The following is an 11,826-nucleotide window of genomic DNA, read 5'->3' on the forward strand; positions in this document are numbered from 1 at the left end:
CTTTTAAGTTCAGTTAGGTCCCAATGGTTTGTTTATTTTTGCTATTATTTCTATTGTTCAGGTAGACTGCCCTAGGAGAACATTGCTGAGATGTATGTTAGATAATGTTTTGCTTATGTTTTCTTCTAAGAGGTTTATAGTGTGTTGTCTTATGTTTAAGTTTTTAAGCCATTATAAATTATTTTTCTTTATAGTGTGAGGGAGAATTCTAACTTCATTGATTTACATGCTGCTGTCCAGTGTTCCCTATACCATTTGCTAGAGACTGTCTTTACTCCACTGCACGTTCTTGCCTCCTTTGTCAAAGATTAATTGACCAAAATTTGTGGGTTCATTTCTGGGCTCTGTATTCTGTTCCATTGATCCATATGTCTGTTTTTGTACCAATACTATACTGTTTTGATTGTAGGTCTGTAGTAGTGTCTGAAGTCTGGGAGGGTTATTCCTCCAGCTTTGTTCTTTTTCTTCAGTAATGCTTTGGCAATTCTGGGTCTTTTGTGATTCCATATAAATTTTAGGATGATTTGTTCTAGTCCTGTGAAAAGTATCTTGGGCAATTTGATAGGTATCTCATTAAATCTGTAGATTGCTTTGGGTAGCATGACCATTTTAACAAGATTAATTCTTCCAATGGAAGAACATGGGATATCTTTCCATTTCTTTAAGTCCTCTTTAAATTCCTTAGTGTTTTGTAAGTCTCCACATATAAGTCTTTCACTTCCTGGGTCAGATTTATTCCTAAGTTTTTTTTTTTTGGATGCAATTTAAAAGGGATTGTTTCTTTACTTTCTTGTCTGGTTGATTCATTGTTAGTGTAAAGAAATGCAACTGATTTTTAGATGTTAATCTTGTCTCCTGCTACCTTGCTGAATTCTTTTGTTAACTCCCGTAGTATTTTTTCTGTGGAACATTTAGGGTTTTCTATATATAATATGTCATCCACATATAATGACAATTTTAACTCTTCTTTTCCAACTTGGATCTCTTTTATTTCTTCTTCTTGCCTGATTGCTATTGCCAGGAGTTCCAAGACTGTGTTGAATAGGAGTGGTGATAGTGGGCATCCTTGTCTTGTTCCAGAATTTAGTGGGAAGGTTTTCAGTTGCTGGCTATAAGTTTGTCATAAATAGCTTTTATTATGTTGAGATATGTTTCCTCTATACCCACTTTTGTAAGAGATTTATCATAAATGGGTGAATTTTACCAAATGCTTTTTCCAAATCTATTGAGATTATCATGCAGTTTTTGGCCTTTCTTTTGTGGATACGGTGTATCACATTGATTGACTTGTGTCTGTTGAACCATCCTTGTGTCCCTGGGATGAACCCAACTTGATCATGTTGTATGATCTTCATTATGTGCTGTTGGATTCTGTTGGCTAATATTTTGTTGAGAATTTTTACACCTATGTTCATAGTGATATTGGCCTGTTATTTTCTTTCTTGATAGTGTCTTTGTCTGGTTTTGGTGTCAGGGTGATGGGGGCTTCATAGAATGAGTTTGGGAGTACTCCATCCTTTTCAATCTTTTGAAGAGTTTGAGAAGAACTATTATGTGTTCTTCAATGTATGTTTGGTAGGAGTCCCTAGGGAAGCCATCTGGCCCTGGATTTTTGTTTTCAGGGAGGTGTTTTGTTTTTGTTTTTGCTTTATTGCTAATTCTGTTTCATTTCTAGTGACTGGTCTGTGATTCAGTCTTGGTGGACTACATGTTTCCAGAAAATTGTCCGTTACTTCTAGGTTGTCCAGTATGTTTCCATGTAGTTCTTTATAGTATTCCCATGATACTTTGAGTTTCTGTGGAATTTGTTGTAGGAGGCTAATTCTTAAATGTTTTCAAGATTGCCCTAGTGTATTTCACTCTCAGCAAAGCAATGATTTATAACTAGTAAACTGAGTAGATTATTTCTAAGCCTTACTATTTTTAGCCTTTGCCCCCAAATGAATTGTGAATCATCACATCCCTTTAAAAAAACTTTGTTTCAGTGAGGGCTTAGAGGCAAAACAGGACCCCGGGGTTGTTCCTAGGAAGAACTAATGTATGGGAATGGACATGCTCATTGGGGGGTGATGTCCGCCATCCATTCATCTAGAACCGCTAGTATGTTAATATATCCACTGAGCTCTCTTCACCTCTTAGTATATCTCTGGCTTTTTAAATTGTATTATATTGAAGTACATACCTTTTCTTATACCAGTACCATACTATCTTTATTACTTTAACTTTATATTAAGTGTTGAAATCAAATAGTGTAAGTCTTCCAACTCAGTTTTTTTCAAAATTGTTTGGACTGTTCTAGGTCTAGTGTTCTTTAATTTCATCCAGCAATGTTTTATGTGTTTCAGAGTAGAGATCTTGCACATATTTTGTAGAACTTATTCCTAAGTACTGAATATTTTGAATTCATTTTGAATGATATTTACAGAATTACAGCTTCCAACTGTTTCTGGGATATAGAAGTACAGTGGACTTTTATATGTTGACCTTCTCTCTCGCAGCTTTGCTAAACTGACATATTAGTTCTAATACATTTTGTGGATTTCTTAGAATTTCCTAGTTTGATCATATCTGTGAATAAAGTTTTAACACCTTTCTTTTATTCATATGTATGAATATGTGTGTGTATATATATATTTTATATATATATATAAAATTTCTTTTTCTTGCTTTATCTCACTGGCTAGGATCTCTAGTACATTTTGAATGGAAGTGACAGATCATTTCAATGTTCTAAATCTTAAGGGCAAACATTCACTCTTTCACTTTGAAGTGTGATGTTAATTTTTCATGTGTGCCTTCTACCAGGTTGAGGATATTCCTCTTAATCCTAGTTCATTAAATTACATTTCTTTTTTAAAATCATGATTACATATTGAATTTTATCTGATGCTTTTTCTATGTTTATTTATAGGACCATATATAATATATCAAATGAAATGCATTGATTGAGTTTCAGTGTTAAACCAACCTTGCATTCTTAAATTCTTTGCCTGGTTTTGGCATTTAGGGTAGTGGTAGTCTCATGATGCTTTCTAGTAGAATTTGTATTACCTCTTTCTCAAAGGCTTGGTAAAATTCAACAGTGACTCCTTCGGAGCCTGGAGTTTTCTTTGTGAAGATTTTAACTACTAATTTAATTTATTTAATAGACAAGGTGCTGTTTTTGGCTTTTCTATTTTTTCTTGAGTTAGTTTTGATATTTTGGGTATTTTCAGAAACTTGTTCATTTCACCCAAGTTGTCAAGATTATGAGCATAAAGATGTTTTATTATTCCCTTAGTAACTTTTTAATATGTGTATGGTCTGTAGTGTTTTTGGTTTTATTCCTAATGTTGATAATTTGTCTTATTTCTTTTGTTTTTCTTTAGTAGACTGGCTAGAACCATATGATGTTATTGATTTCTCAAATATTAATGTTTAGCATCACTGATTTTTCTCTACTTCTTTTATGTTTTTAGTTACATAATTTCTGCTATTTATTATTTCTTTCTTTCTGATTATTATGGGTTTAATTTGCTCTTTTTCTTATAACTTAAGATGGAAGCTTAGATCTTTTCTTTGAGACTTTTCTTCTTTCCTAATATAAACATTAAAAAAAGAATACATTTTCTGGAGACAACTCTTTTAGCTACATCCAACAGTGTTTTTTTTTTTTTTTTATTCTGTTCGAAATACTTTTTATTATACCTTGTAATTTCTTCTTTGACCTGCATAGTTTATTTAGAAGCAAATTATTTAATTTCCAAGCATTTGGAGGATTTTCTAGTTATTATTCTATTATTGTTTTAACTTAACCCTTTTGTGGTCAGAGAACCTACTTGGTATGATTTCAACCCTTTTGAAATTTACTGAAAGTTGTTTTATGGCCTAGAATATGATCTGTCATGGTGAATATTTTAAGTGTACTTGAAAAGAATGTTTATATGCGGTTTTGGGTAGTGTGTTCTGTAAATGCCCATTAAATCAAGGTGATCAACTTTCATTTTGTGACCTCTTGGTCTGTCAATTATGTGAAACAAATGTTGAACTATCCAAGTGTAATTGTGGAATTGTCTCTTCAGTTCTGTTTTTGCTTCCTGTATTTTGAAATTCACTAGTGACAAACATTTAAGGTTGTTCTGCCCTCTTGGTCCATTGACTCCTTTGTTACCATGGAATGTCTCTCTCCATCCTCAGTGTTTTTTGAGCTGATATTAGTGTAGTTATCTCAGCTTTCTTTTGATTAGTGTCTCTGTGGGATGTCTTTTTGCCTTCCTTGCACTTTTAGCCTATCTCTTTCTCTGTATTTAATCTGTGCCTGTCTGTGTGTAGATAGCATGGAGTTGGATCTTGTTTTTGTTGTATTTGCTATTGTTTTATCCATTCTGCCCATCTCTGCCTCTTACTTGGAAATTTTTTTTAAAAGACCATTTTATATAATGTAATTATGATCTGTTTGGATTTCAAGCTACCCTTGGTGTTACTAGTTTCCTATTTGTCCTGTTTTCTTTGTGTCTTTTCCCTCTTGCCTGCCTTCTTTTAAGTTACATTGTTACTGTTGTTTAAATGAATCCCTATTGTCTTCACTCCTGGCTTATTAACTCTGCCCCTGTTAGTTTATATTGGTTGCTCTAGACTTGGCACATCATTTACTAATTATAGTCAATCTTCAAATAATATACTAGTTTACACAGAGTGCAGAATTCTTGAAAAAATAACCTGTCATTTCTCCCTCCCTATTTAATCCTCCTTTACTTCATCATACGTTATAATCCCCCATGATACATTATGGTTAGTGTGCATTAAATCATCATTATCTTTTAAAAATACTAAAAGTGAGAAAAAAACTTTATATTTACCCAAGTATTGATACTTGCTGGCTTGTCATTCCTATGTTTAAATTCAAAAGTCCATCTAGATGGTGTCCTTTTCTTTTTGCTTGATGAATTTTCTATTAATATTTCTTACAGTGCAGCTCTGCTGGCAGTGAATCCTATAAGCTTTTGTTTGTCTGTTACTACATTATCTTTGTTTTTACTTGGTGTAGAGTTCAATGATAACGTTCCCCTCTCTTGTTAAGGATGTTCCTCCATTGTCTCGTGTTGGACAGTTTCTCAAAAGCAGTTTGCTCTCATTCTGTCTTTATTGTTTTTAGTGTCTTTTTTTCCTCTGACTTTTAAATTCATTTTTAACATTTTTTGTTGATTTATAATCATTTTACAATGTTGTGTAAAATTCCTCTGTAGAGCACAATTTTTCAGTTATACATGAACATATATATTCATTGTTACATTTTTTCCTCTGTGAGCTACCATAAGATCCTGTATATATTTCCCTGTGCTATACAGTATAATCTTGTTTATCTATTCTATAATTTTGAAATACCAGTCTATCTCTTCCCACCCCCCCGCCCCCTTGGCAACCACAAGTTTGTATTCTATGTCTATGAGTCTATTTCTGTTTTGTATTTATGCTTTTTTTTTATATTCCACATATGAGCGATCTCATATGGTATTTTTCTTTCTCTTTCTGGCTTACTTCACTTAGAATGACGATGTGGTATATTTATATAATGAAATACTACTCAGCCATAAAAACCAACAACATAATGCCATTTGCAGCAATGAGGGGGCTCCTGGAGAAAGTCATTCTAAGTAAATTCATTTTTTATCACTAATTTTGATGTGATGTATCATTATGTGGTTTTCTTTGTATTTATTCTATTTAAGATTTGTAAAGGTTTCTTGGTCTTTGAGAGTATGGTTTATATCAACATTAAAAAATAATTAGCCATTACTTAAAAAGTATTTTTCCTGTCTTCTCCCTCTCTCCTGTTTTTGACCCCAATGACATGTGTGTTATAAAACTGAATGTTTTCTGACCAGTCACTTATACTTTGTTAATTTGTGTTTCAGTTTTTCTTGGTCTCTCTCTGCTTCAGTTTGGATTGTTTCTATTGTTGATTCTTAGTTTCCTGATCTTCTGCAGTGTCTAATCTGCTATAATCCCAGCAGTGTATAATTTTTGTTTCCAATCTTATATTTTACTTCCCTGGAAGTGCCATTCTTTTTCTTTATTTTGAATCTACTGTTTCTCTGCTTCCTTTTGCTCTACCTTTCTACTACATGGAGTATATTTATAATAGCTTCTTAATAGCTTTGTTGAATAGATGTATCATTTACCCACTTCGAGTGCTTAAACCAATGTCTTTTAGTACAGTAACAGATTTGGGTACCCATACACACAATAAACTTTATTTTCATCATCTTTCAGAGAAACTCTGTACCCATTAGCAGCCGCTCACCGTTCTTTCTTCATCCTCTCCAGCCCAGGCAACAACTAGTCTATTTTCTGTCTTTATAGATTTGATTATTCTGGAAACCTCATATAAATGGAAGCAGATGTGTTGTTTTGTGACTGCTTCCCCCCCCTTAACATAATGATTTCCAGTTTCATCCATGTTGTAACATGTTCAGTACTTCATTTTTTAAATGAATAATATTCCTCTGTATGAATATATTATATTTTACTCATTTGTCAGTTGATGGACCTTTGGATTGTTTCTCCTTTTTGGCTGTTATGAAAAATGCTGCTGTGAACACTTGTGTAAAGGTTTTTGTGTGGACATACGTTTGTTTTCTCTTGGGTGTGTACCTAGGAGTGGAATTGCTGGGTCATATGATAACCCTATGTTTAACCTTTTAAGGAATTACCAAACTTTTCCCCAAGAGGCTGCACCAGTACCTTGTTTAATGCTCTTGCCTGCTAATTCCATTACGTTTTGTCATTTCTGAGTCTGTTTCTGTTGATTGTTTCTTTTGCTGGTTCTGGGTCATAATTTTTTCCTTTCCTTGCCTGATCATTTTTACTTGGATTCCAGACATACAGTGTTGGGTGCTAGATTTTGTTGTACTCCTTAAAATAGTGCTGGATGCTGTTCTTGCATGCATGCAGTTAAGCTACTGGAACTTAGCTGTATCATTTTGAAGCTAGTTTTTAGGTTTTATTAGGGTGTGTCCAGGGCAGCTATTAGTTTAGGGATGATTTAGCCCCAGTACTTAGGTGGTGCTCTCCTGAGGATTTTATCTGATGCCATGTGTTTTGGGAATTATTTCCACTCTTGCTGGTGGAGCCATGAACCACTCTTAGTTCTGTATGAGCTCTAGGCTTCTTAGTCCTACTGTCTTGTTTTATGTTTTAAAACATATTTTTACTGAAGTAATAGTCAGTGTACAGAGTTGTGTCAATTTCTGGTGTACAGCACAGTGCTTCAGTCATATAGGAACATATATTCATTCATTTTCATATTCTTTTTCAACATAAGTTGCTACAAGGAAGTGAATATCGCTCCCTGTGCTCTACAGTATAAAATTGTTTCCCCCAAATTTAGATAGTGTCCTCTTAATACAGATAAGAATTCAACCTGACTCTAGGGGGCCTCTGTGCTGCCCACTCCTCCAAGGGAGGCTGTCCTGCCAAATCCAGCCATTTTGGCCTCCCTGAGTACTGATCTCTACCCCTCAACTCAGTGTGACTGTCATCCTCTTGAGTTTCCCGTTCTCTGTGCTGCGGCTTGGAAACTGCCTCCTGGCACTAAGCTCAGGCAGTCATCGGGCGTGCCTCCCTGCTTTCACTCTTCTCAGGAATAAAGTTCTATGCTCGGTGGTAGAGCACGTGCTTATCAGCGTGCATGAGGTCCTGGGTTCAGCCCCATTACCGCCATTAACGTAAATAAATTGACAACCCTAATTACTTCCCCCCAAACATACAAACAAACAACCAAATAAAAAGATCATTATTCAGTTTTATTAGGTAGAATTATGAAATTTGCACATATGGAATATATTTCATGTATATACATATATACAGTATTCTGCACATATGTATGTATTTATAGTTTACATACATGCAGTGAACATTGCTTCTAAGAACAGATTAGAGCTTTAGCTTTTTAAACCTACATAGTTAAGAAGTGAATAAAGCCAACCACTAAATAAGAATCAAAAGAATGCAGTAACTTGATCATAAAGGACAGTCAAATATTCTTACACATATTCAAGGAATCAATCATCAAGTTATAAATAATAAGTAGTTCATTTTTATCCTTTTTTTAAAAGATTTCACATTTAAATGATATCATACAGTATGTTTCTTTCTTTTTCATGCCTACTTTACTTAGAATGATGATCTCCAGGTCCACCTATTTTTTTGCAAATGGCATTATTTTATTCTTTTTTTTTATAGCTGAGTACTATTCCACTGTATGTATGTGTGAATGTATATGTATATGCCATATCTTCTTTATCCAGACATCTGTTGATGGACACGTGTTGTTTCCATGCCTTGGCTATTGTAAATAGTGCTGCTATGAACATTAGGGTGCATGTGTCTTTTTGAATTTTATTTCACTCCCAGTATATGCCCAGGAGTGGGATTGCTGGATCACATGGTAAGTCTATTTTTAGCTTTTTAAGGAACTTCCATACTGTCCTCCATAGTGACTGCACAATCCACACTCCCACCAACAGTGTAGGAGGGTTCCCTTATCTCCACAGCCTCTCCAGCATCTATTGTTTGTAGACCTTTTAATGATAGCTATTCTAACTGATGTGAAGTGATATCTCATTGTAGTTTTGTTCTGCATTTTTCTGCCAATTAGCAATGCTGAGCAATTTCTCGTGTGTCTATTGGCCATTTGTATGTCTTCATTGGTGAATTGCTTGTTTTGGTCTTGTGCCCATTTTTAGATTAGGATACTTGTTATTTTGATATTAAGTTGTATGTGCTGTTTGTGTATTTTTTAAATTAGTCCCTTGTTGGTCTCACCATTTGCAAACATTTTCTCCCATTCTGTATGTTAACTTTTTGTTTTTTTGATGGTATCATTAGATCTGCAAAAACATTTAAGTTTACTTAGATCGCATGTGTTTATTTTTGCTTTTATTTCCATTACCACAGGGGCTGGTTCAAAAAATATATTGCTGTGATTTATGTGTGAGAAGTGTTCTGCCTGTGTTTTCCTCTAGGAGTTTTATAGTATCTGGTCTTACATTTAAGTCTTGAATCCATTTTGAGTTTATTTTTGTATATGATGTTAGAGAATGTTCTGATCTCTGTCTTTTACAGGTAGCTGTCCAGTTTCCCCATCACCACTTACTGAAGAGACTGTCTTTTCTCCCTTATATATCCTTGCCTCCTTTGTCATAGATGAATTGACCATAATCGTATGGGTTTACTTCTGGACTTTCAATCCTGTTCCATTGATCTATGTGTCTGTTTTTGTGTCAGGACCATACTGTTTTGATTACTGTACCTTTGTAGTATAGTCTGAAGTCAGAATGGTTCCCCCATCTCCATTCTTCTTCAAGATTGTTTTGGCTCTTTGGGTTTTGTTTTTGTGTTTCCATACATATTTTAACATTTTTTTTTGTTTGCAACTCTTGTGAATAATGTCATTGGTAATTTGATAGGAAGTGTATTGAGTCTGTATATTGCCTTGGGCATTATGGTATTCAGGTCTTTATTCTTCAAATATTTTATTTATTCCCCACTACTTTGTCCAGGCACCCCAGTTCTCCATGCATTAGTCTGCTGGAAGTTCTCACACAGCTCACTGTTATGCTGTTCAGTTATTCAGTCTACTTTCTTGTGTTTCCTTTTGCCTGTCTTTTGTTATCATGTCAACAAGTTGATTAATATTTTTTCTGTAGTTTCTAACTTGCTGTTAATACATTCCTGTGCATTTTTCTTCTTAGAAATTGTATTTTTTACCACTAGAGGTTTGGCCTGAACCTTTCTTATGTGTTGTATGTATTTACTTATCATGCTTAATATTTTTTCTACCATCTTTAACGTATGGAGTATGGTTATGTTAGCTGTCTAGGATCCCTTTTAATAATTCTGTCATAAATGTTATCTCTAGTTCTGTTTCATTTTTTTAAATGTAAAATGTTTTTCTTTTATGTTGTGTAATAGGCAAAGTTATGTCAGTCAATGAACTTTTTAAGAAATTCACATGTTGTAATTTCTTCCAGTGCCCATCCCCTTACTTCCTCCTATGTTTCTGTCATAATCTTCAGGACAGTCCTTTCAAAAAGAATTTTTGCTCAAGCTTGAAATTTGTATACTGACAGGCATATGTAGAATAGATAAATAAGATTATCGTGTGTAGCACAGGGAAACAGATACAAGATCTTGTGGTAGCTCATGATGAAAAAGAATGTGACAATGAATATATGCATGGTCATGTATAACTGAAAAATTGTGCTCTACACTGGAAATTGACACAACCTTGTAAACTGACTATAACTCAATAAAAAAAAAGACAAAGCAGAAATAAACATACATATATAATTAAAAAAAGAATATTTGCTCAATCAACAGTTTTCCCGTCCATCAGTCCATAATTCTTTTAGTTGAGCTTCTTTGATCTCTAGTAGAACACGGACACACTTCTAAATCTCCTCACTTGTAACCTTTGGGATCCAGTTTCCTCAAGCAGGTTACTTTAGGAATATGTAATAGTCAGGGAAGATGGATCTGCCTGGTTCTGAGTTTTCAACACTTTCTAAACATGAATTAAGTTCAAATCACACAGATCACAGTCTGGAACAGCACTGATTGTTGAGATATGATAATACCTAAGATACAAAAGGGTTTTTTAAGGTATTTTCATAGTTTATTTAACAGCTCTGTCTTGTAGCTCTTTCCCACAGATCTAACACGCAGGTCTCTGAGGAAAGGAAACCACATAGTTACTCTGTGAGGCGTTTCCAATGATGTAGGTCTACAGAAAAAGCCCATCAGGTGATTCTCTTTTTTTAATTGAAATATATTCATTTTACAATGTTGCATTAATGTCTGGTGTACAGCATAATATGCCAGCCATCCATATACACACATATATTCATTTTCATATTTTCTACCATCATAGGCCCTTGCAAGACATTGAATATAGTTCCCTCTGCTATACAGTAAACACTTGTTTACTTTATATAGAGTAGTTAGTATCTGCAAATCTTGAACTCCCAATTTATCCCTCCCCACCCCCTTCCTCCCAAACAACCATAAGTTTGTTTTTCATTCTGTTTCTAATGATTGATCTTTCTTCTTCTTATGGGTATCTTACTCAGCCATAACAACCCTAATAAAATAATGCTGACTGGGTGGCTTAAAAGAAATAATTTTATTTTTTCAGTTTTGGATGCTATAAGTCCAGGTTAAAGCTCTGGTAGAATTTTGTTTCACATATCCTTTCCACAGTCTGTGCATTTGGGGCAAGACAGAGAGGGGAGATGGGGAGAGAGAGACAGAGAGTGAGCGAGCACAATTTCTCTTATATGTCCTAGTCCTTTGACAAAGATTCCAGGTGCATCAGATTAGGGCCTTACCTTTAGACCTCTTTTAATACTAATTACCTCCCCAAAGGACCGAATACTATCACAGTGGAAATTAAGACATTAACATACGAATTTTGGGGAGACACAATTTTTCAGTCCACATTATGCATGCTATTTTTTTTCTTTCTTTGCATTCTTGGTAATTTTTATTAGAGGTCAAACAATATGAATTTTACTTTATTGGGTGCCAGCTATTTTTATGTTCTTCTCAATATCCCTAAGCTTTGTTCTGGGATGCAGTTAACTCATTTGGAGACAGTTTGATATTTTTGAAGCTTTCTTTTAAGCTCTGTTAGCACTAGACCAGAGAGACCTTCACTTTAGGGCTCATTTTGCTCCCCTCCTGAGGCAATAACCTCCTTAGTGCTTTATATACTGTTCTGGGGATTGAGGTTTCGTACTGTGGTGATGGGGAGCATTTCTGGCCCTGCATGAGCTCCAGAAATTG

The 11,826-nt window shown here is 34.5% G+C and overlaps 1 non-coding gene across 1 annotated transcript; it reads right to left on the bottom strand.

Annotated features, from left to right (window-relative positions):
- Positions 1-10,668: 10,668 nt before the first annotated feature.
- On the bottom strand, positions 10,669-10,797 carry LOC116660838. The gene has a single exon (XR_004316490.1). It is a non-coding gene; the product is annotated as a small nucleolar RNA SNORA18 (small nucleolar RNA).
- Positions 10,798-11,826: the final 1,029 nt, after the last annotated feature.

Source organism: Camelus ferus, chromosome 31 (genome assembly GCF_009834535.1).
Source record: "Camelus ferus isolate YT-003-E chromosome 31, BCGSAC_Cfer_1.0, whole genome shotgun sequence".
Taxonomy (NCBI): Eukaryota; Metazoa; Chordata; class Mammalia; order Artiodactyla; family Camelidae; genus Camelus; species Camelus ferus.